At 40.4% G+C, this 15158-nt stretch overlaps 1 long non-coding RNA gene and 1 other non-coding gene across 2 annotated transcripts in view; both read left to right on the top strand.

Annotated features, from left to right (window-relative positions):
- The window catches only part of LOC103178290, a 59592-nt gene that overhangs the window by 28677 nt on the left and 15757 nt on the right, over window positions 1-15158 (top strand). The window lies entirely within an intron of this gene.
- On the top strand, window positions 1447-1518 carry trnat-ugu. Its single transcript has one exon. It is a non-coding gene; the product is annotated as a tRNA-Thr (tRNA).

The following is a 15158-nucleotide window of genomic DNA, read 5'->3' as shown; positions in this document are numbered from 1 at the left end:
ACCAGGGGTCACAGTCTTAAGATTAAGGGACAGCCTTTTCGAACAGAGTTGAGGAAACATTTTTTCACTCAGAGGGTAGTGAATTTATGGAATTCTCTACCCCAGAAGGCTGTAGTCCTTGAACCTCCATGGTTGCACACTTCAACTCACCAAGCCAGTCAGGAACCTAGGTGTCTTGTTCGACCCTCAACTATCTTTTCTTCCCCACATCCAAGTCATGACCCGCTCTGCCTTCCCTCACCTCCATAACATCGCCTGACTCTGCCACTACCTCACACCTCAGACCGCTGAAGCTCTTGTTCATGCCTTCATCAACTCCAGACTCAACTATGCAATCGCCCTGCTTGTCGGCCTTCCCAACTCCTCCCTCCACAGGCTGCAGATAATCCAGAACTCTGCAGCCCATGTCCTCTCCCGCACCAAACTCTGTGACCCCATCTCCCCCATTCTCGACCGACACCATTGGCTTCCTATCCTTCAGAGAATCCAGTTCAAGATCCTGGTCTTCACCTACAAAGCCCTCCATGGCCTCGCCCCACTCTACCTCTGCGACTTCCTAACCCCCTACCAACCCGCCTGCTCCCTCCGCTCAGCTGGCTCCGGCCTGCTCCACGTCCCCCTCCCCACCCTTCCCACCATTGGCGGGAGAACCTTCAGCCACTCTGCCCCCAACCTCTGGAATTCCATCCCCCAGTCACTCCGCCTCACCCCCTCCTTAGCCTCCTTCAAGTCCCGCCTCAAAACCCTCCTCTTCGACCATGCCATCGATCATCTCCCTTCCCCTTCCCTACCTTCTCCCCCGATCCCAGCTCGGATCTGAAATGCTGCACACTGTTCAGCGCCTTGGGACGTCCTCCCGACGTGAAAGGTGCTCTACAAATGTAATCTTGTTGTTGTTCTATTCAAGATTGAGATTGATAGGTTTCTAAAGGATAGAGGGATTAAGGAATATGGGGATAAGGTGGGCAGGTGGAGTTATGTTAGAAGATCAGCCATGATCTTATTGAATGGCAGGGCAGGCTTGAGGGGCTGAATTGCCTACTCCTGCTCCTAATTCCTATGTTCCTATGTAGGGGATGATCCAACTGTGGTGATCCACATAGGAACCAACACTATAGGTAGGACTAGTAGTGATGACCTGAGGAGTGAGTTCAATGAACTGGGAATTAAATTAAAAGGAAGAACTTCCAAGGTGATAATCTCCGGATTACTATCTGAGCCATGCGCAAATTGATACAGGGACCAACAAATTAAAGAGCTAAAGAGCTAAACGTGTGACTGAAAGAGTGGTGTAGGAGCAGGGATTTCATTTTATGGGCCACTGGCACCAGTATTGGGGAAAAAGGAGCTGTTCCATTGAGATGGGCTCCACCTTAACTGGACTGGGACCATTGTCCTGGCAAAACGATTAAATAGGGAGATAGGCAGAGCTTTAAACTATTAAGGAGTCCTGTAGCTCAGTGGTTAGAGCACTCGCTTTGTAAGCGAGAGACCTGAGTTCAATTCCAGGCAGGGCGAAACCTTGGGCAAGTTTCCTTACTCCACACGCCTAATAATAATCCCTCCAAAACCAAAAACAATAATAAATTGGTCATTTTCAATCTACGACTGTTTGTGGGACATTGCTGTGTGCAATTGGCTGCTGCGTTCGCCCACAAATATACAGTCAATTCACTTTACAGTGTGTTCTGTGAAGCGCTTTGGGACGTCCTCCCGACATGAAAAGCGCTATATCAAATGCAAGGATTATTATTATAAGGTGGGGGGAAGGGAGGGTTACAGCTATAGTTAAACGTAACCCGGCATTGCAAGGAACAGTCACGGCTGTAGAGCGGAGTAGTGACTTGGGAGATAAAGAACAGCATGTGTCAAGTAGGGACATAAAGCTCAACAAAGGAAATACGGCATTAACAAGTAGGGGAAATAGTAAGAGGTCAAAATTAAGGGCACTATATCTGAATGCACGAAGCATTTGTAACAAGATAGACAAACTAAGTGCACAAATAGACATAAATGGTAAGATCTAGTGGCTATTACTGAGATGTGGTTACAGGGAGACCAAGGGTGGGAGCTAAACATTCCGGGGTATTCGATGTATAGGAAAGATAGGCAATGTGGTAAATAAGTTGGGGGTGGGGGTAGCCCTGCTAATAAAGGATTAAATAAAAACAGTGGAGAGGAAGGATTATAAATCAGAAAATCAGGATGTAGAGTCAGTGTAGGTGGAGGTAAGAAAAACAAGGGGCAAAAAACACGAGTGGGTGCAGTTTATAGACCCCCAAACAGCAGTTATAGTATTGGGCAGAGTATTAATCAGGAAATTAGAGGAGCATGTAGCAAGGGGAATACACTAATAGTGTCTGATTTCAATCTTCATATAGACTGGGAAAACCAAATTGGCAAAGGTAAATTAGAGGATGAGTTTATAGAATGCATTGAAGAGAGTTTTCTGGATCAGTATGCTGAGGAACCAACTAGGGAACATGCTATCTTAGATCTTGTTTTCTGTAATGAAATAGGGCTAATCAGCAATCTGGAAGTTAAGGCTCCTCTAGGGCAGAGTGACCATAAGATGATGGAATTTAACATTAAGTTAGAGAGTGATACAGTTGAATCCGAAGGAAGGGTCTTAAATCTAAACGAAGCCAACTTTGCAGGTATGAGAGAAGATTTGGCTAAAATAGACTGGGAAATTAGATTTAAAAATATGACGGTAGACCAGCAATGACAAACATTTAAAGATATAATACATAATTCCCAGTGATCACGTATTCCTTTGAAAAATAAAAATACCGCGGGAAAAGTGGTTCAACCATGGCTAACTAGAGAAGTTAGGGAAAATATAAAATTAAAAGAACAGGCCTATAATACTGCCAAAAACAGAAGTAAACCTAAGGATAGGGAGGGCTTTAGAGATCAGCAAAGGAAAGCCAAGAAACTGATTAAGGGGGAAAAAATGGAATATGAGAGTAAACTAGCTCGGAACATAAAGACAGATTGTAAGAGATTTTACAAGTACATAAAGAGGAAGAGACTATCAAAAGTGAATGTGGGTCCATCGCAAGCAGAGACAGGAGAAATTATAATGGGGAATAAAGAAATGACAGAGTCATTAAACAATTATTTTGCTTCTGTCTTCACGGTGGAGGACACTGAAAACTTACCGAAAATAAAAGGGAACCTGGAGGCTAATGTTAGAAAGGAACTTAAAGAAATTAACAATAGTACTAGAAAAATTGATAGGATTAAAAACCGATAAATCTCCTGGACCTGATGACCTGCATCTTAGGGTTTTAAAAGAGTTGGCTGCAGAGATAGTGGATGCTTTGTTTTTGATCTTCCAAAATTCCCTGGATTCTGGAATGGTTCTCAGTAATTGAAAGGTCGCAAATGTAATGCCGATATTTAAGAGGGGTGGGAGACAAAAAATGGGGAACTATAGACCAGTTAATCTGACATTGGTGGTAGAGTCTTTGATTAGGGACGTTGTCGTGGGGTACTTAGAAAATCATAACATGATGAGGCAGAGTCAACATGGCTTTACGAAAGGGAAATCATGTCTAACAAATCTTATAGAGTTTTTTGAGGATGTAACTAGCAGGTTAGGTAGGGGAGAACCAGTAGATGTGGTGTATTTGAATTTCCAGATCTTCACATAAAAGGCTGCTGCATAAGATTAGAGCCCATGGAATTAAAGGCAATATATTAGCATAGATTGGAGAGTGACTAACAGGAAGAAAACAGAGTAGGGATAAAGGGGTCCTTCTCAGATTGGCAGGATGTGACAAGTGAAGTACCACAAGGATCAGTGCTTGGGCCTCAATTATTTACAGTCTATATCAATGATTTAGATGAGGAGATAGAACTTAATATATCTAAATTCGCGGATGATACGAAGATAGGTGGGAGAGTAAGCTGTGAGGATGACACATGAAGAATGCAAAGGGAAACAGATAGGCTTGGTGAGTGGGCAAGAAGGTGGCAGATGGAGTATAACGTAGGGAAGTGTGAAGTTATTCACCGAGGTAGTAAAAATAGAAAAGCGAATTTTTTTTAGAGAGGGAGAGACTTGGTAGTGTTAGTGTTCACAGGGATTTGGCTGTCCTTGTTCACCAGTTACAAAAAGTTAGTATGCAGGTACAGCAAGCAACTAGGAAGGCTAATGCCATGTTGGCATTTGTTGCAAAGGGTTAGAGTACAAGAGTAGGGCAGTCCTGCTGCAGTTGTATAAGGCCTTGGTAAGACTGCACCTAGAATATTGTGTGTAGTTTTGTCTCCTTATTTAAGAAAGAACATACTTGCCTTAGAGGGGATGCAGCATAGATTCACTAGGTTGGTTCCTGGGATGAGGGGTTGACCTATGAGGAAAGGTTGAGAAAACTAGACTTATATTCTCTAGAATATGGAAGAATTAGAGGTGATCTTATAGAAACCTATAAGATTCTTAAGGATCTTGACTTGGTAGATGCCATGAGACTGTTTCCCCTGGTTGGAGAATCTAAAACTAGGGGTCATAGTCTCAAGATTAAAGGTCAGGCTTTTCGAACTGAGTTGAGGAAACATTTCTTCACTCAGAGGGTAGTGAATTTGTGGAATTCTCTACCCCAGAAGGCTGTGGATGCTCAGCCCGTGAACATATTCAAGACTGAGGTTGATAGATTCCTAAAGGATAGAAGGATTAAGGGATATGGGGATAGGGCAGGTAAATGGAATTAGGTTAGAAGATCAGCCATGATCTTATTAAATGGTGGGGCAGGCTCAAGGGGCCGAATAACCTACTCCATCTCCTACGTCTTATGATCTTAAGGGCCTCAAAATTTCCTTGTAAATAGATGCTGCTCCATAATATTGTTGTGGTATCTCCTGTTGTCATCCCAGCCAACTTAGCCCAAGCCTTCCTGAGATCCATCACAATGGGCAGAGTAATGATGACTACTCATTAGGGGAGCCTGAATTTAATGTCCATCAAAGGTTACACTGGGTTTAATTTAATAATAATAATAATCCTTGCATTTGATATAGCGCTTTATCACGTCTTTGAGATGTCTCAAAGCACATCACAGAATATACTGTAAAGTGAATTGACTGTATATTTTATGGGCAAAACGTGGCAGCCAATTGTGCACAGCAGTGTCCCAGAATTTGCCAGAATTTCAAATTGATATGTGACTGGTGAATCCTGCGGGTATGTACTGTTGGTGTTGGAGATTGACCCAATGTTCTGACACAGTTTTCCAACTGATGGGTTGAAGGGGGGCTGGGGTCAAGGGCAGGACCCTCCATTGACCATGATCCAGCTTTATGGAATTAGACCTGAGATGAGCATTGGAATGAAATCCCACATCATAGGATCAAATCGCAAAGTGACTCATAGCTTGTACCTGCACAACTCGCCAGTTATGAGTCACTTTGCGACGAGTTCCTATGATTTATTATTCTGTGGCTGAAATCCATATCTTTCAGCACCTACAAAATATAATAATCCTTGCATTTGATATACACAGTATATCCTGTGAAACGCTTTGAGACATCCTCCCATCATGAAAGGCGCTATATCAAATGCAAGGATTATTATTAATAATATGTTAATGCAAGCTGGTGCACCTTAGCCGGGTGAGGGGCACGGAGTGAGGGGAGGCATCAAGTACAAACAGGGGTAAAGATCTAATGATAAAAGTAACAATCTAATTAAATGCGTAGTGGAATGATCACTATCTGTTCATTAATCAGAGGGCACATTTTCTGAAACCAAAGCACATGTCCCCAGTGTAGCTTATTCAAGCCAACTCTCTGAATTTAACCGCTAGCTTCTTAAAATTGTAATCTTCAAATTAGGAAATTAAAGACAGCGTTGGATTTCGAAACTCTACTTTCGTCTCGGAGCCAATGCTGTTAGGTGCAATAGTGCGTAAAAGAACTGTGCTGTTGTACATTACCTTTAGAAGATATTTCAGGGGTTGGAAAGTCATTAAAACCTAACCTATCACAAATGACATGTGCGATTTAAAAAAAATCCAAATGATTAAAAGTCCACATTCTTCTCAGAAAGCCAATGGCAAATAACAGAGTGGAGAAAGTAATAACCAGAAAAATAACAATTATAAAAAATAAAATCCTGCTGCGTGTTTATTTAAAGGAGGAAGATTTCTTTTCCTATCTAATGTTTGTTGTAAAATGCTAAAACAATCCTCATTGACTAATAGTTTTATGTAGTAAATGTATTTAATGCATTTTAGGAAATGTACTCTGAAATCTGGCTATTGATATCACTGAAAAATGAATGCAATTTCACCCTGTTATTGTATAGAGCGGGGCTATAGCTTTCATTTATAGCTGTAAAGCAAATGGTAAAACTGACTCTTGAAGGCTCTTTTTAATCAGAGCTGATACACTGCCTGTATGAACTGGAGAAGAATACAATTTGTGATTTAGTAGCAGTAGAGAAGGATAAAGCTTAAGTATTTGTTTGGCACCATTTCACCACAGCTTCTCAAAACTAATTGTTCCAGAGGCTCCGAGCCTCATTCAAGTGGAACATACACTTTTTTTTATTTTTGAAAGAAACATTTTTTTCCCCCCTCCATTGGCTGAATGAAGAGCTTGCCTCTCAGAATATTTAAAAATTTTGTCACATCTGCATTTTGCAGCCTATAAGGAGCTTTCACGCTTTTAGGTTCGCCTCAGATCTTTAATACCCTTTCCTTTGTGTCAAGGAGCCCACGAGGCGTAAAGAAGCACTGATAAACCCACTTAGATCCCTTCCTGGGCCGTCACCTCAACCTGCCAAGCGGCTTTAGGTGGTAACTGATCTGTGACAGGCTGCCAGTCAAACAGAGCATTTCTGAAAGCAGACACAAAAGGCTAGGCGCTGGAGAAAGGAAAGCAAGAAAAAAAAGGATCCAAAGAGAATCAGTGTCCCTTTCCCTTGGTCAGGTTCACAGTAGGGCATCTTAGAGCTGGAGAGATAGTGATCAGCGGCCTAACCAGACTGGGAACTGCCCCAGCTTACTGCTGATAATAGAGGGAAAGTGACAGTCAGATGGAAACTGACACAGGACTGCTGTCAATGCAGTTTGTTCCCACGGGATGAGAAAAGGATCCAAGCTGAAATGTCACTGTAGATAACGCCGACCGTTCTAACTCCGACCATTCTCTGTGGCACACATGGAATATCATACGGCAGCAGATTTTGCTTTCCTATTCAAATGGAGCCATGCTTTTTTCTCCCCCTTTCTTTCCAGAATCTATCACAGTTGGTGCTCGCGTGCTGCCTGCTAACCTTCTCAGTGCCAATCCTCACAGGCAAATGCATTGATTCTGGTACTTTTGCAAGACATTTCCCTGTACTTTGCTTTGAAACAATTGAATCGGCATGGTGAAGATTTTGTGATGCAAACTTCTTTAAATTAGATTTTGAATGGATTTGTTCACAAAGAAAAGCAAAAAATAATACTGATAGGTTTGTCATGGAATCACATCGCCTCTTTATTTGCAGCGATGAACATAATCTCACGAACACAAAGAGTTAAATTGCAGCCTAATGTGCATGCACTAAAGAGGCAATGGCTGAGGCTGAACTCATGCTCACACTCGCTCACTCTCCTTGGGTGTATTTAGCCAGTACTCCTCTAGGTTTCTACGTGGAGAACTATGCAAAAACAGAGCATTACATTTGATGATGAAGGAGGGGGATGGCAAGAAAACCTTTGAGCCATACCTTCGACAGAATTTGGTTCGGTCTTGCCCCACAGAAATTCTGTTTGTTGGCTGATCACAGAGCAGCAATGGTGTCAACTGTGGAAAAATACATTGTGCACTCCAGCTACTCGCTGGGAAGGACAAAGCCTGCCAGCTGAAGGAAGGGCACAGAGATTTGCACGAGATCTGCAAAACTTCAGATTGTGAATTGGTTATATCCAGAAACTGGCCAGTAAGCAAGCAAATAATCATCTTGAATTCAATATTGCAAACCACAAACTCTCAATTAGTGTTTTGAACATGGTTTGTGAATGCATTTTATCAGTAAATAAACATAAAATTGTTGAGATGTGTAAGTATTGTTCTTGCTTCTGGGTCAGAATGTTTTGGGTTTAAGCCTTACATTAAAACAATGAACTCATAGTATAATGCTAAAAGAGCACATTGTCAGATGTGCTGTCTTTTGGATGAGAGATTATACCAACAATGTTGTTGTTGTTCTATACTCAAGTCCCATTTGCCTATTCAGATGGACATTAAAGATCCCATGGCACTATTTGGAAATAGAAAGGAATTTCTTCCGGTGTTCCCCAAGTATAATTGGACATGGCTGTTTGTTCATCTATAATGTACACAGTCACTAAACTTTACAATAAATCCTGTAAAACACTTTGAGACGTGATAAGACACTATATCAAATGGAAAGATTACTTTATTATTATATTTAAAAGAGAGTGTGTGTAATACAACAACAACTTGCATTTATATAGCATCTGCCACAGAGGATAGAATCTCGGAATACTGCTATTGCCAGCTGATCAAAACATTACTGAAGCAGGGTTTTCCTGGTAATTCTGCACATACGCAACTTCATTTTGAGCATATTCCACATTTCATGGCAGACAGCTGTCTGCATAGTGACATATCGCTTGTCAGTTATCTGCTATGAAATGAAGAACATGTTCTAGAAAATGCTAAAAATGAGTCTGTGTCACTGCAGAATTATTAGAAAAATCATGAGTGAACCCTAAATCATGTCAGCCTTAGTTCTGTGCCAGCCTAGTATTAGGATCAACCTACAACCAAATACAGATATTAACCTGGTAATATGACAAGGCTGTCATTTTTCTATATCCTTAGATGTTGCAACCCAGTGTCGATGCTGATAGTTTGCATGATAAATACATAGAGCTAAAACCCACTCCCTTAATGAAAGCTTAAGTACCAATATATGGGAAACTGCCCCATTTCCAATTTTTTATCATTTATTTTACACTAATAATAATCCTTGCATTTGATATAGAGCTTTAGCATGTCGAAACATTTTAACATGCTTCACAGGATTTACTGTAGAGTGTAGTGACTGTAAATTGTAGGTACATTGCAGTTTACTTATGTGAAAGTCAGAATTTCACTAATCTTGAATAATAATTTAATAATTTCTTAATCTCATACTTTTTCATATTATTGAAACATCTCCAAGTGTTTTACAGGATCTGCCGGTTATTTGCAAGCGAAGGTGGCAAACAATTTACGCCCAGCAATGTTTCTCAAACAGCCATGAAGTGAATGACTAATTTTATCTGGGAGAATGTTTGCCAGGACACTGGGAAGAAACTCCCTTCTTTTTTCAAACAGCACCATGGGATCTTTAATGTCCACCAGAAGAGGCATATAGGACCTCAATTCAACGTATCATCCAACGGAGGGTGCCTCCAAAATAAAGTAGTGCACCTTCAGCACTGGACTTGAGTATCAGTCAATGGGTTAGAGATAGACTTTCAAACTCACTGCTAAAGACTTTTTCATGGTGTTTTAAAGCTAACAAAAAAAATGGAATTCCATAGAAGCTTCATGGAATGATGGAAGTGTAAGTGATATCACAGTGACATATGAGAAGCTGTAACTTGGGTACAATATGGTCCTGGGTACAATATGATACTGTAGAGGGTGTTACTCTTTATTCTCCCCATTACTGTAGTTGTAGTCTCCTGAACTTGTGGGCAGAGCAGGTGTTCCAGGCTTCTGCCTTCTCCACTTGCCAACTAGTGACCACGACCATTGTGGGCATGACTCTTGACCTAAACCTTTGTTGCTGTAAGTTAGCCCAGCCGAGCACAATTTATCTGTGACATAGCAAATACAGTATCCTACCTCTAGTTTACACTTGCTCTCAGTAATGACTCCAAATGGTGTCGCCAGAAAAAGTAAACGGTAGTATTTACAGTACACAAATTACACAGACTATACAACATGTCTTGTGAAGTGTTTTTGAGACTTCCTCCCAATGTGAAAGGAGTTGTATCAAATGTAAAGATTATTATCTTGGTGCTCCTTCATGGCCCTTATAAGACGTGGAAAAATTTAACAGAAATATAGTTATTTCCACTTGCTGGTAAATTTACTGATCCTTACAGTAATTTTTCATTCTGGGGTTAAAAATAACATCATAATTGTCACTGGTGATAATTAATACATAGCATTTTATACCCCTATAAGTGCAGATCACAATTACAACAATTTACATTTATAAAGCGGCTTTCATGTTGGGAGGACAGCTCAAAATGTTTACTCAGCTGAAGCTGTGATGGGGGAGGAGAAAATAGCTGAAAGCACAGTTGAAAAGATATGTCTTAAGATGGGAAGTGGGAGAGATGTAGGAACTCCGAGATGGAGTTCCTGGGTCAGAGTGTCTGAAAGCTCATCCATTGATGGTGGACATGAAGAAATTTGTCACATTGAGGGTTAAACTCCATTTGCTGCACTGCAAGGCATCTGCCCATTAAAAGCAGTGTTCACACTTTATCAGTCCCAATATGTTTCAGTTCTGACACCTAACTCTTTACCTGTCACTGTTCTTGGGGCATGCTTCAAGTGAACTGCAGTGTCAACATGTGTCTTGCTGTGAAATAACAAGGGTTAGGAATACAATATATACATGTTGATTGAGTACATGAGGAATATTTGGTTCCATCATTCAATTTATTCTCGCTTCTTTAATAATACATATTTGATGTTCTGGCATACAGGGAGCAGGAGTATCATTGAGGTACAGGAGGCAAATGGAAAAGTTTATGTATTGCAGGGTACAAAAGATAACTCAGTGTTTGGGAATGATTCAAACACAGGGTTGCAGAAATACAATGTAGTATTCAGTTACTCTTTTCAATAAATAACATTAAAAAAACTGTGTTTAGTTTATAAAATGTGAATCAGAATAAAGAATATGCACACATTAACAAAGGAAGAAATGGCTGGGAATCAAGTGAAGACGAAAGACAAGTTTTATCATTTAACCCATTAACCTAGGATCAGTTGGTACTTCTCTCATCTCTGAGATAGAAGGTTGTGGGTTCAAGCCACATGTTTGGACTTTCAACTTAAAGTTGAGGCATTGTCAAAAATGCCATCCTTCAGATGAGACGTTAAACTGAGATCCTGTCTATTTGTTCAGGTGGACACTAAATATCACACAGCACTATTGATAAAGAGAAGGGAGTTGCTCCTGGCATCTTGGCCAACAGTGCCCCAGATCATTCGCTTCATGGTAGTTTGTGAGATATTGCTGTGTGCAAATTAGATGCCAAGTTTGTCTAAAAATCACAGTTACTACAATTCACAGTAAATCCTGTGAAGTGCTTCAAGATGATTAGATAAGGTGCTATAACTGATAATAATTCTTGCACAACAAAAACAGAGTGAGCTGGGAAAACTAGGCTGGTCAAGCAGCATCTATGGAGAAAGGAAAATGAGTCAACGTTTCGGGTCCATGACCCTTCGTCACGACCCTTTGAGTTCTGACGAAGGGTCGTGGACTTGAAATGTTGACTCACTTTCCTTTCTCCATAGATGCTGCTTGACCTGCCTAGTTTTCCCAGCTCACTCTGTTTTTGTTTCAGATTTCCAGCATCTGCAGTATTTTGTGTTTTGTTCATAATAATCCTTGCATTTGATATAGCGCTTTTCACGTCTTCCAGATGTCTCAAAGCGTTTCACAAAATATATGAAATATATATGAAATACAATGATTATTTATTAGTATTAACCTCTGAAAAATGAAACCATATAGTAATATATATACACTTGGAGGCCATTTGACTTGACATTCCCACTGGGTGACAGGAAAATATTTTTGGCTACAATCCCATTTTTCCAAAGTATACATAAATTGTCTTTGAATGGACAAAACTATATGTGAGTGGAGTAGTTTTAAGAACACTCTAAACATGGCTCAATCTTTTTTTAAATCTATGATAAACAGTCTCAGTCTAAAAATAACTGTCCATTGGAATTGCTAGTCATCAAACATATCCAGTAACACATGACATCAAACATACCCGACAACACATGACATCAAGTAACACATGACATCAAGCATATCCAGTAACACATGACAAAAGTGTCACCAGCCGTGTTCTTTTTCTGAAACAAACTCCAATACCGCAAAAAATTACATTAATAACCTTCAGGCTTTTTTTCTGTCTGGTCCAATAGTTGTTTTTTTCTGGGGCAGGTTAATTTTTTCCAACAGCGAGTATTGATGAGATCATCAGTCATTAACCTAGCAGGCTTCAGCTTCAACTGTTTATGTTAATTCAGTACCTTGCATTGTCGGAGTCAGCATCTCCTTCAAACTACGTCCCCCAGTGTTCTCATCAGGAATTGTTTTTTAAACAAACACAAAAAGGAAAACTGGGGAATAAAAAGGAAATGATGATAGGACTTATTTTTACTAAGCAGCTACCTGGCTCAGCTCATGAGATAACGCATATAGGACAACCCTGTAATCTGCTGTATGGGTCAGAAACCACATTATGAGGAAGCATGATAAAATGGCTGATATCTAGATCATCAGATCGCCACTGATGTCACTTCCCACATAGTGTGTCTACGCAGCATGCAGGAAGTGATGTTACCTGGGCTTCTTGTGCATAGTGGGTATGCACACAACACAGAGAAAGTGACATTAATGGCAACCTGATGACCCAGAAGCTAGTGATTACCCGGGGCCTCAGGGGCTCGTACCTTACCATCAACAACAAAGCCACCTCAGACCATTACTTCATCACTCTCCCTGACAACACCCAACTCCCACTTTTTTCCCTTCCATGAAAAAGATATCTCTTTCACTGCTGTGTTTTCCTACAAAATATGTAGCCACAACACTTGATAGCATATCCTGTGAAGCACTTTGAGATGTCCTCCCAACATCTCTGATTGATGGTTAATCCAGGGAGTGATTTTTCAACTGACTGTAAATTCTGGTCAGGAAATTTACCATCCTTGCAAGTTGGGACTTTTCCTCTTGTAAGCTCATATTAAGAGGGCCCATATATCTACTAGCCTATGACAAATATGATGTGCTCAACATGAAATCAGTAAATTTACCAACCAGCAGAGAAGCAACATCTCAGTATATTTTGCTCACTTATCTTAGAAACAACAGCAGCAACAACTTGAATTTATAAAGCGATTTTTTAATGTTTTTTTCAGAACATCTGAAAGTGCTTGACAAATGTAGTAGGTATCATCAAGAATAATGATGGTAATTATAATAATAATCCTTACATTTGATATAGCGCCTTTCATATTAGGAGGACACCTCAAAGCGCTTCACAGGATTTACTGTAAATTGGAGTGACTGTATTTTGTTGCCAGACTCAGCAGACAATTTGCACACAGAAATATTATGTTATTACTGAGTGCACTATAGTATTGATAGTGCAGACAAAGTGATTATTTATTGGGTGAATATCCCGGAACACAAGACCTAATGGTACAAGTCCTAATGGTTGTTAAGAATGTGTCAGTTTTTTCCTTTACCCATTTTGCTAGATCCAGAACAGTCTGGAATCAAATTTGATTGCCACGGTTTTTGTGTTGCGGGTAGCCTTTCCCACTGCGATTAATACACAAAAGATTGATTTCTTGGATTGTGCAAATCACTGGGTCCTTTCAGCTCCATCTAGGGTTAATGTCTGCAGGAAAAAAAACATGATTTACTGGGAGAACTACTGAAACGAATTAAATTCGAAGAGCAGTGAGCAGGGAGAGATCTGCAGGAAAAAAACAAACCCAGAGTTCTTTCACAGAACTAATTTTCTCTTAATCTGAGAGTTATTTAGGCCTGTCTTAAATCTTCCTCAACAAACACAATAAAGCAGAACTTAAAATGCTTTCCCCTGCATGATTTAAACCTAATTAAAGCCATCATAAAATGCAATATTTTCTTCCACTCTCCCTCAGGCTCAGACAATATTTTTTAACATCAACTTTCCATAACCAAAGACATTATCATCATCCATCATCCAATATATTTTTAGGCATGCCTGTAATTTTCAGTTATTCTGCCTTCAATATTATATCAAGTTTCAGTTTTTTATATACAGTATATATAATGCACTCCTCAGCGAGTTATTTATGTTTTCAAACAAACTCCTAATTTTCTATAAAAGTGCTGTATATGTTAAAGATTTTTAAAAATATTTTCATGAGGTCTGGTAACAAACTAATTCTGGTAAATAAGAGAAGAGATTTGGTAGTGATAAGGTTGGCTTCCTTATGTGGGTGCCCTGCAGTTTGAGTGAATACTCCTCTTTCAGCTATTCTTTACACACTTAGTTTGGTTGGATTCATTATTTCACTTTAAGACTCTATGAGTGATTCTGTTGGGATGCACGGAGGGAGGAATGGAAGGAAGGAATGAAGGAGGCAGAACTTTCACTTTACCAAATGAGGGTTTTTAGCAATTGTATAATGTAACCTCCTCTTGAGGACAGGGGCAGGGAAGATAAACAGGTTCTCCTTGGTGCTGAACTGGTTGCAAGGTGGCATGCTTAGCAATGGAATGTTGAAATTGAGTCAACCCTCTGTGGTGGTCTCAGTAGTCTGGTTCCTGAGTTAGGCAGGTCCGCAGGACTCCAGGGTATTGCTGATGACAGCACAGTCAGCATGGCTTATCGGTGGGACTTAGCGGGACAGACTGGTTCCTGGAGACAAGAGTTTTTCCCACTCAGCTCCTGTTAATTTTGCAAGCAAAAGCCCTAAAAGGTAGGATGATCCTAACTGGAGAAGCAGTAGAAAGCTTACCAAGCAGTGCTTTCAGTGGCAAGCTATGCAGTTTGAGCTGGTTAGACATCAGCAGTACCCCAAGCCACACTTTGGGGTCCCCAAGCCTTGGCTGTTGCCAACCTGCACCTTATCTGTAATTCGGTAAGTAGAAAGCATCCCTTTGGGGAGAGAGTAAATATCCCATTCCAAACATGGGAATTTCCATGTACAGATGGCATGTATGGAATTCTCAGTTTGATTTGGATACTCTTAAGCATTGTGATGGGTTTTCGCAAGTGTCAGATACCCGGCTGATCAAAAGAAACCGTTCTCTTTGCTCTTCATGAGGTACAATACAAAAGTGGTGGAAGGAATACATATACAAGCAAGATTCAGTATTGTCCTGGAGC

Source organism: Callorhinchus milii, unplaced genomic scaffold, assembly GCF_018977255.1.
Source record: "Callorhinchus milii isolate IMCB2004 unplaced genomic scaffold, IMCB_Cmil_1.0 Scaffold3, whole genome shotgun sequence".
Lineage (NCBI taxonomy): Eukaryota > Metazoa > Chordata > Chondrichthyes > Chimaeriformes > Callorhinchidae > Callorhinchus > Callorhinchus milii.
This window is presented reverse-complemented; position numbering and strand designations above follow the sequence as displayed.